This window comes from Macrobrachium rosenbergii, chromosome 21 (assembly GCF_040412425.1).
Source record: "Macrobrachium rosenbergii isolate ZJJX-2024 chromosome 21, ASM4041242v1, whole genome shotgun sequence".
In the NCBI taxonomy this organism is placed as follows: domain Eukaryota; kingdom Metazoa; phylum Arthropoda; class Malacostraca; order Decapoda; family Palaemonidae; genus Macrobrachium; species Macrobrachium rosenbergii.
This window is the reverse complement of record NC_089761.1, coordinates 42022879-42032125: the sequence shown is the minus strand read 5'-3', so window position 1 is coordinate 42032125 and position 9247 is coordinate 42022879.

The window sequence follows — 9247 nt, the reverse complement described above, 5'->3', positions numbered from 1 at the left end:
TTCTTCTTCTGCTTCTTCTTCTTCTTCTTCAAGTTTTTTATTTGTTTTGGTTCATGTTGATATTCTTCTGTTTTAAGAAGTTAATCGAATCTTGGGTTTGTGTATTTTTGTCGCTTTTTCTTATAATACTTATTGGTTGGCTTCTCTCTCTCTCTCTCTCTCTCTCTCTCTCTCTCTCTCTCTCTCTCTCTCTCAAGTTGTTAAATTTTGAAAGACATGCTCTTTTTCCATATTTACGGAAATGCAAAAGAAGTCCCCCTTACATAAGCTACGAAAATGTATAGCATGGTCTGTTTGCCATCTTTTCCTGGCTGTTTTCTGTTGTCCTAGTGACTTGTTTACAGTTAATCAAATCTGGTGTTTTTATCTTCCAGACCTTTTTCCTTCGCCTTTTGTATATTGTTATTAATTTTTTTTCTTGCTAATAAAACATCGTACTCGTCTCCTTATCATTTCTTCTTCTATCACAGTTATGTTTTTTATTGTTCCGTTTGTTTAATCAAATTTCATACTCTTCTCCTTTTCTCTTCTGCTTCTGTATGTTTTTTTTTTTTGTGTTCGTTTCCCTCTTTCTTCTTTCGTTTAGAGTTGATGAGTTTTTCTCTAACTCATGCTGTGCATTTTTCAGTGAACTGTTCCACTAAATCAATCGCTTTTATTTATATTTTCATATTAGGTTCTTTTGGAGTACGTATTTAATCTACGTGTTTTTCTTTTTTATGCTAATACCGACATTATCCAAGAAAATCCATCTAAATGCATTATCAAGATTTTCTTTATTGGTTCATTTTTCGTGTAATTTGTTTTTAAACTATTATATTTATCAATTATATATTGAATAATATATATATATATATATATATATATATACATATATATATATACTGTATATATATATATATATGTGTGTATATATATATACATATATATATATATATATATATATATATATATATATATATATATATATATATATATATATATATATATATATACATATACAGTATATATATTTATATATGTGTATGTATGTATGTATGTATATATTTATTTATGCATGTATAAGCATATGCATTTGTTGTTACGAATCAGTTATTTTTGGCTTTTTACCTAGATCATCTGAGCTAAATAAAAATGTTTCGTCAAACTTCGCGACTTTATTAATCGAATGTTTATGTATCGTATCTCTCATTTTCTCTTTCGTCATGATCCTCTTGACATATCCGTAGAAGACTGTCCACTTGCCGATCTGCTTTTTCTAAACACTGAACTTTCTTCGTCCTTTCTATTTTTTTTTTATTTTTTGTGTTGTCTCAACTACCGAAGGTGATTGAAGTTTAAATATTTACCCTTGTCTGCCTGATTATCCGCAAGATATTTATTGTGGATAATGTATGGATTTCAAAGGAATTTTTGGAAGTGTGGCCCATGAATCAAAGAAGAGTTAGGTTTTCAAGTAAAGCATTCTATTGCAAAATGTACTGTGTGAAAATTTTAGCTCTTGGAATAATTTGGCATTGGCTGAAGTTATGCGTTCTTCTTGTGGGACTTTTAGGATAGAAAATCCTTTTTATTCATTGAAGTTTATTTTATTCTGTTCATTGTCCGATTCTTGGTGACCTGTTGCTTCCTCCTCCTCCTCCTCCTCCTCCTCCTCCTCCTCCTCCTCCTCCTCCTCCTCCTCCTCCTCCTCCTCCTCCTCCTCCTCCTCCTCCTCGTTTTCCTGTTTTACTTACCAGATACATAGTCTGTTTTACCAACTCTCTCTCTCTCTCTCTCTCTCTCTCTCTCTCTCTCTCTCTCTCTCTCTCTCTCTCATGTGCCGTGCTACCACTGACGCAATTTTATTGACCTCCTGTTGTGTCCTCATCGTATTTCTTCATTTACTCAACTGATCTTTGTCTCAATTACCGGAAGACTATACAGCTGTTCCCAGCCTTTTATTAACCGCGGTTTTTTTTCTTTCGCTTTTTTTTCTTCTATCCTTCATTCAGCTTTTCCCATTCTAGAAATTTCCGATATGCCATTCTGTCAGTGTCAGTCATCGCCACCTCTTATATTCTCTTTCTGCTGTTATCCTCTCCTTTATTGTCCTTTACTCCTTTACCTTTCTTTACGTATACAATTTTCCGTACCCTCTCGCTTTCCAAGTGCCACGTTGTCAGTCTGAATCCTTTCTTTTTAGTTTTCTGTAAAAGAAAACTATTGTGCCGGCTTTGTCTGTCCGTCCGCACTTTTTTCTGTCCGTCCTCAGATCTTAAAAATTACTGAGGCTAGAAGGCTGCTAATTGCTATGTCGATCATCCACCCTCCAATCATCAAACATGCCAAATTGCAACCCTGTAGCCTTTGAAGTTTTCATTTTATTCAAGGTTATAGTTAGCCATAATCGTGCTTCTGGCAGCTATGTAGGATAGGCCACTACCGGGCCGTGGCTGAAGTTTCATGGGCCTCGGCTCATACAGCATCATACCGAGACCACCGAAAGATAGATCTGTTTTGGGCGGCCTTGATTATACGATGTACAGAAAACTCGATTGCGCCGAAGAAACTTCAGCGAATTATTTACTTTTTTTTTTTTTTTTTTTGTCTCACCTGTTCATTCCGTCTTCTCGTCTGTATGTCTGTATTCCTTTACGAGTCCTAATACCGACGAGCAAAGGCCACCTGGCTGCTAATACGATGGGGAATATCAGTCAGCTTGTGGGGATTTATCCCACTTCTTATGACACCTTATCTTGCTCTAAAAGGATGGAAAGAGGCGGTGGGGGTTGAGGTTTGTTCCATAAAGGTGTGGAGGTTGTGCTGGGGCGGGGGGGGAGAAGATGGTTGATATTACAGCCAAGTGAGGAAATAGGGATTTTAAATATTCACGAAGAGTAATAATGGAGGAGGAGAAGCAGTATTTACACTCTAGGAATTCGTATAGCTATGGGTAAATATAAGGGAGAGAGAGAGAGAGAGAGAGAGAGAGAGAGAGAGAGAGAGAGAGAGAGAGACACGACTGTCGTGTCGTGTCATGTTAATGACCTCAAACTGCCGAGTTAGTAATTAGTGTGTCTATTAATATTCACAGTTTTCGAATCAGACGTATACATGTACACGAATATTTACGCATCATATAATACGTTGAGTAATGTTTGCTGGCATAACCTTAATTGGTCAGCATACATATACATGGCTCTTGTTTTCTGATGAGCGGAGTTAAAGCAACACTGGCTGTGGTCAGTACTTGGATAGGTGACCTCCAAGAAAGTCCAGACGCAGTCGGCGCATGCAACTATTAATCCAGTGTCTATATATATATATATATATATATATATATATATATATATATATATATATATATATATATATATATATATATATATATATATATATATACATATATACATATATGTATATATATATATATATATATAGAGGGGGAGAGAGAGAGAGAGAGAGAGAGTTGAGGGGAGGGATGGATGTTTGTAAATTACTCTACTTTACACTGTTAACAGACGAGAATTATTATTATTATTATTATTATTATTATTATTATTATTATTATTATTATTATTATTATTATTTCCTCTGCAACAATTCAAATAACCATGACTTGCCCAGTAACCATAATGAAAAAAGAAACATAGAAATGAGTCTTACTGAGTATATAAGGCTAGTCAATGAAATGGATCAATAACTAATATTAAAATAAGCAAAGGACACTGGTAATGCAGATTAAGATTGAAGTTGGATTTTGTCGAAAGTGGGATTGCCACTAAAGAGTAAAAACTTATTAGTAAATATATAATGCTCAAGGCAATACTAACATTCATATGAGCTGTCAGCCTAGGGACGAGAAATGGCAGGCGTGGAAGGATTTTTGGACAAGGGATTCTTGAATCAACGATTTAAAAATCTGTGTGAAGTAATTCCGGTTTTGTATCGTCTCTGCAGCCTCCCGTATTAGTGTGTGTATTTATACACACATACATATACTGTATATATGTGTATATATACTGTAATGTATATACACGCGCGTATATGTGTGTTTGTGTGTTGCACACATATTTTTATATATACATGCACATATAATATTTTTATATAAAATATACATGTATATATATATATATATATATATATATATATATATTTATATTTATATATATATATATATATATATATATATATATATATATATATATATATATATATATATATATATATATATATATATATATATATATATATATATATATATATATATATATTCACACTGTCTACATCTGGGATCAAAAAAGAGGAAACAAGGAGGGTGATTGATTGAAGAAGAGTGGTGGAATACAATACAAGGAAAGGCTGGCGGCAGCAGCAGCAGCAGCCTCGGGGCTGTTTTGGGGGAGATTGAAGAACAGCCGGGAAAAGGAGGAGGAGGAGGAGGAGGAGAAGCCAGAGGAAGGAAGGAAGGAAAGCCCGAAAGGAAAAAGTGCGAGAGTTATAATTGAGGAATAGGGGATTGAACTCAGGGAAGAAGAGTTGAAATCATAAACTTGAAGGGAAGAGGAAGATGGAAAACGGAGGGGGTGGACTTTCTCTCTCTCTCTCTCTCTCTCTCTCTCTCTCTCTCTCTCTCTCTCCTTTTTTGGGGAAGAGGACACTGTGACATGTGAGAAATTAATAAACGTTTTATGATAATTTTTTCATCGTAAATGGTCATTAATATTACCGTTATAATGCAATGGAATGCTCATGTTGATTAATCTCACACACATGTATGAATGTGTATTTGTGTGTATGTATGTACACATACGTACACACATGTATTATATGTGTGTATACATATACACATATATAGGATATATAAAATGTATAATATATATATATATATATATATATATATATATATATATATATATATGTATATATATTAGAAATTATGTGTTTTTGTTGTTGTGGTGATAATCTGTGAAGAATAGAGTACTCTAACCTAGCGTTATCTAGAAACTTTTTTTTTTTTTTTTTTTTTTTTTTTTTTTTTTTTTTACGTGGAAAGGGTGGGGGTGATAGAAACTTAAAATCTCGTCACTTGGGAAAGAATCAGTGTCCATACCCTTCGTGCCACCTTCCCCCTCCCCCCTTCTCCACGCAATCCCTTTAAAAGCAGTGTGTTAATTTATAAAATAATCCATAGGCACCCGGGAGCACACACATATATATGTGCACATATACACATGTATAAATAGATGTGTGTATATGTATATAAATGTGTATGTGTGTGCACGTGCATTTTCATTTTGAATTTTATATTTCATGATTATTTTTTTCATCAAGAATTTGTACCTTACACGAACCTAGTTCACCTATTCTTACAATATGGCTTTGTAAGGCTTCTGGAAGTTTACGGCTGCCTGTGTCGTTTGTTTATTTCTACAAGTAAGAATATTTTCCTTTCCAGACATACCCAGTTGATCTATTATTATTATTATTATTATTATTATTATTATTATTATTATTATTAAAGGTGATAGGTCCTTTTTCTGGAACAGAGGGTGAGTGAAAGATGACTATTTTTCATGTAGTCATGAGCATTCATCAAAAGAATTAATATTTTTTTATTTTACATTATGAGAAATGTAATATAAATTCGCAGTGCAAATTTGCAAAAATTGTGGTCTTGTCCCAGGACGAAGCGTAGACGCACTCGGATTTTGCCTAAATTTATGTTATATATTTTCATAGTAATTCTTTGTGGAGTCAAACGAAAAATTTCTCATTGTGTCCATACCTTTCGAATAAAGGCCTATGTCTAAATGAATATTCACCATGCAGCTATCCCCTTTAACAGTTCTGGAAAGTGGGGGTTTCTCTTATTATTATTATTATTTATTATTATTATTATTATTATTATTATTACGAGCTTGATGGCGCGTACTACGCTGCGCTGAACCCGGCGTTACCCGTTATGTCTCCCCTACCTACCCCGCCCCCACCCGGGGCGGACAAACCGGTTTGCAGGAGGAGGGAGGATGTGTCATGTCTCCCCTACCCTCCCGATCCCCTACCTATCCCGCCACACCCGTGGCGGACAAACAGGTTTGCGGGAGGAGGGTGGATGTGTCACGTCTCCCCTACCCTCCTGATCCCCTGGCTACCCCGTCCCCACCTGGGGTGGACAAACAAGAAAATCCCTCTGATTTTATTATTATAGAAGAGGATTATTTATTGCATTATACATTCTCCCAGAACGAATTAAAAGCCTAAGACTTAACTAACACTCCTCGTCTTTGTAGAATTCCTTTAGTGAAAGAAAAATAGAAGCGAAGAAGAGGAAAGAAAAATAAAACTGAAACTATAAAACAATTGGAAGTGAAAACTTTTATGACCGATTGCCTATGATATTTTGTGATATGTCAGCTCAGTTTTTCTAAGAAAAAAAATCTCTGGGAGAATCTTCAACAATTTTCTATTTATCCAATCATCAAGTTTATAAGAAGTTATAATTGACTAGATAAGTTATAATTATATTGTTTTTCTACGAAAAAATCTCATCTGCCTAGTCCAGAGGTTTTGTTCAGAATTTTGATTTTGGGGCCTGATTAAATTACTGAAAGAAAATCATTGAAGAGACTTATCTTTATTTGAGTAAGATGCTGCTTAATCATTTGCAAACTCCTTCGAACGTTTTAGTGGAACCTTATTCTCCCATGGGTGTTGTTTTTGTTCTAATCTTCTTTGTTTGTTTTTGTAGTAACCCCTCCACAGAGAGAGAGAGAGAGAGAGAAAGTTGCTATTAATTTTATCAAGTACTTTTTACATGCCTGTTGCATAAAAATTGCTTCAAGAAGAGCGAGTCTTCCAGTTTTATTATTTTCATTGAGAGAGAGAGAGAGAGAGAGAGAGAGAGAGAGAGAGAGAGAGAGAGAGAGAGAGAGAGGGAGAGAGAGAGAGAGAGATCCTGCTACATGATGGAGCGACTTCGTTTCACTGGAAAGTTTCCACTTACACTTTCCCAACACAAATTTTTAACAGTCTGCAAAACGGACCACCTGAGGATCAATTTCTGTGGTGTCATCTTTAAGATGACCATCTGAAGGCCGACCGAATAGACAGGAGAGAGAGAGAGAGAGAGAGAGAGAGAGAGAGAGAGAGAGAGAGAGAGAGAGAGAGAGAGAGAGAATGGGTTGTATTGTGTAGACAGTCCCATTCCCTTTAGCCATCCTGGAACCCAGAGCAAGGAACTATCAATCTTATCCCTTTGATGCACTGTATTTTCAAACTGAAGAACAACATCTTTATGGAAGTAAATCTTCAATAAATCTACAATGGGTAAGAAACTGATGGTCTGGAAATAATGGTGCTGAAGGGAGAACAAAATGCTTTTGCATTTTCGAGATTAAACAGACCTACCTAGCGGAAGATGGCATTTATCACTAAAAACGCCTAATAAATTATAGCAATTGCATAGACTTGTCTATTCCTGAACATCATTTGGTTGTTCTGTCTAGCTCATTTCGTTATCATGTAATTTCTTTTCATTTACTTTTTTTTATCAGTGTTATCCGAAGATTCTCCCTCGTACGTAAACCTTCCATCTCATTCCCTCGACGGAAAATGACAGAACTGCTCGAGTCTCTCTAGAAATATTTGCGCAAGAATATTACTACTTCGGTAACCCTCCCCCCGTTTATAATCCACTTAGCGGCGTACTTATTCTATAAATACATCATCGCCGTAGCCCGTGACGCTTTAGGTGCTCGTCTAAGTATTTATGAGCTCGTCATAACTTGGAGGCACACCCCACAAAAAAGAGACTAAGATTTTTTTTAGCTGAGAGAGAGAGAGAGAGAGAGAGAGAGAGAGAGAGAGAGAGACTTGGTTCAGAAGCTACTGTTTTTTCCCATTTTCAGATAGTTTCATCCAGACTGGTTAGACAATGAGTTCATCAGTGCTTCTCGTTTATAATTGGGATTTCTTTCTTATATTGTGATAGACATTTATCTCTTGTTACCATTATTTTTCTCGCATTTCTCCTTCTGTCCACCTACGGCTGCAACCCACAACAACCCACTGACTACCGGGTAACTAGATCCCTGCTTATTTCAGACTTGAGCGCAATGATTTATTGGGAAACTACCGTGGAACCACGAGAGAGAGAGAGAGAGAATCCATTGACGCTGAAAAACCTAATGACTGTAAAGACGTCTTGCTGTTTTCACTATTATTGTCTCTCGGAATTTGATGACAGTCTCGTTTATAAATATCGCCCAGTCCATGGATGACAGAAGTAAGCTTTTATTTCGTCATAAATAATACGGTATTATCTTAATTTACTCAGATGAGGTCATTTTATGTTAGTTTTCCGCATCGAATCATCCAAACGGTTTAATTGCATTCATATTTTAATGACACTTCCATTCACGATATGTTTTCCTTCATTTGCTCTAATTCTTTATTCTATCTTTTTTTTTTCAAGAGGGGTTACTATCGCTTTCATAAGGATTCACTCCTCCCCTCCTTTTTTTTCTTTTTTTTTTTTTTTTTTTACTTCTCAGTTAGGCTCCATTCCGTTTCCATGGGCATAAAAAACGGTACTTCTTCTTATGCGTTGTGTTATCATCTTCCTGATCATTTGTGATTATTTGCTGTCAAGAATGTTTCCCTTTAAGTATTCATATATTTACTTTTTTCATTGATTAATTTTTAGCACCGAAATTGTGGTTGGTGGTTACAGGCTTCTAAATTAAGCGGTTCGTGTGCTGCAATTGATTTTCTTTCAATTTTTAATGTACTTTTGTCGCTAATTGTCTGATCCGAAAACTCTTCTAGCCCAAGTAGTTGGTATTTTTCATATTTTTCATCAATGATATTGTCTATTTTATTTATTTTATACTACAAAGTGGGGTGTTTCTTGATAATAATAATAATAATAATTTAATTAATAATAATAATAATAATAATAATAATAATAATAATAATAATAATTGCCTCATTTATTTGAAAGACTGAATGGTCATTACTTCTTGTCCAATGACGATATTCTTTGCTTTGTTCCATATTAATGACGAAAGGCGGGGTCCATCTTCTGGGAGTCGACGCAACGCCAAATGATAATAATGATAATTTTAATAATTTACTTACACTTTTATTTATTTTATTTATTTATTTATTTGTTTGTTAATATATCTGTTTTTCTGCTTGAATTTCAAGTCAAAGGCCTTGTGGGCTTGTTCCATATTGTTTCTGAATAATAATAATAATAATA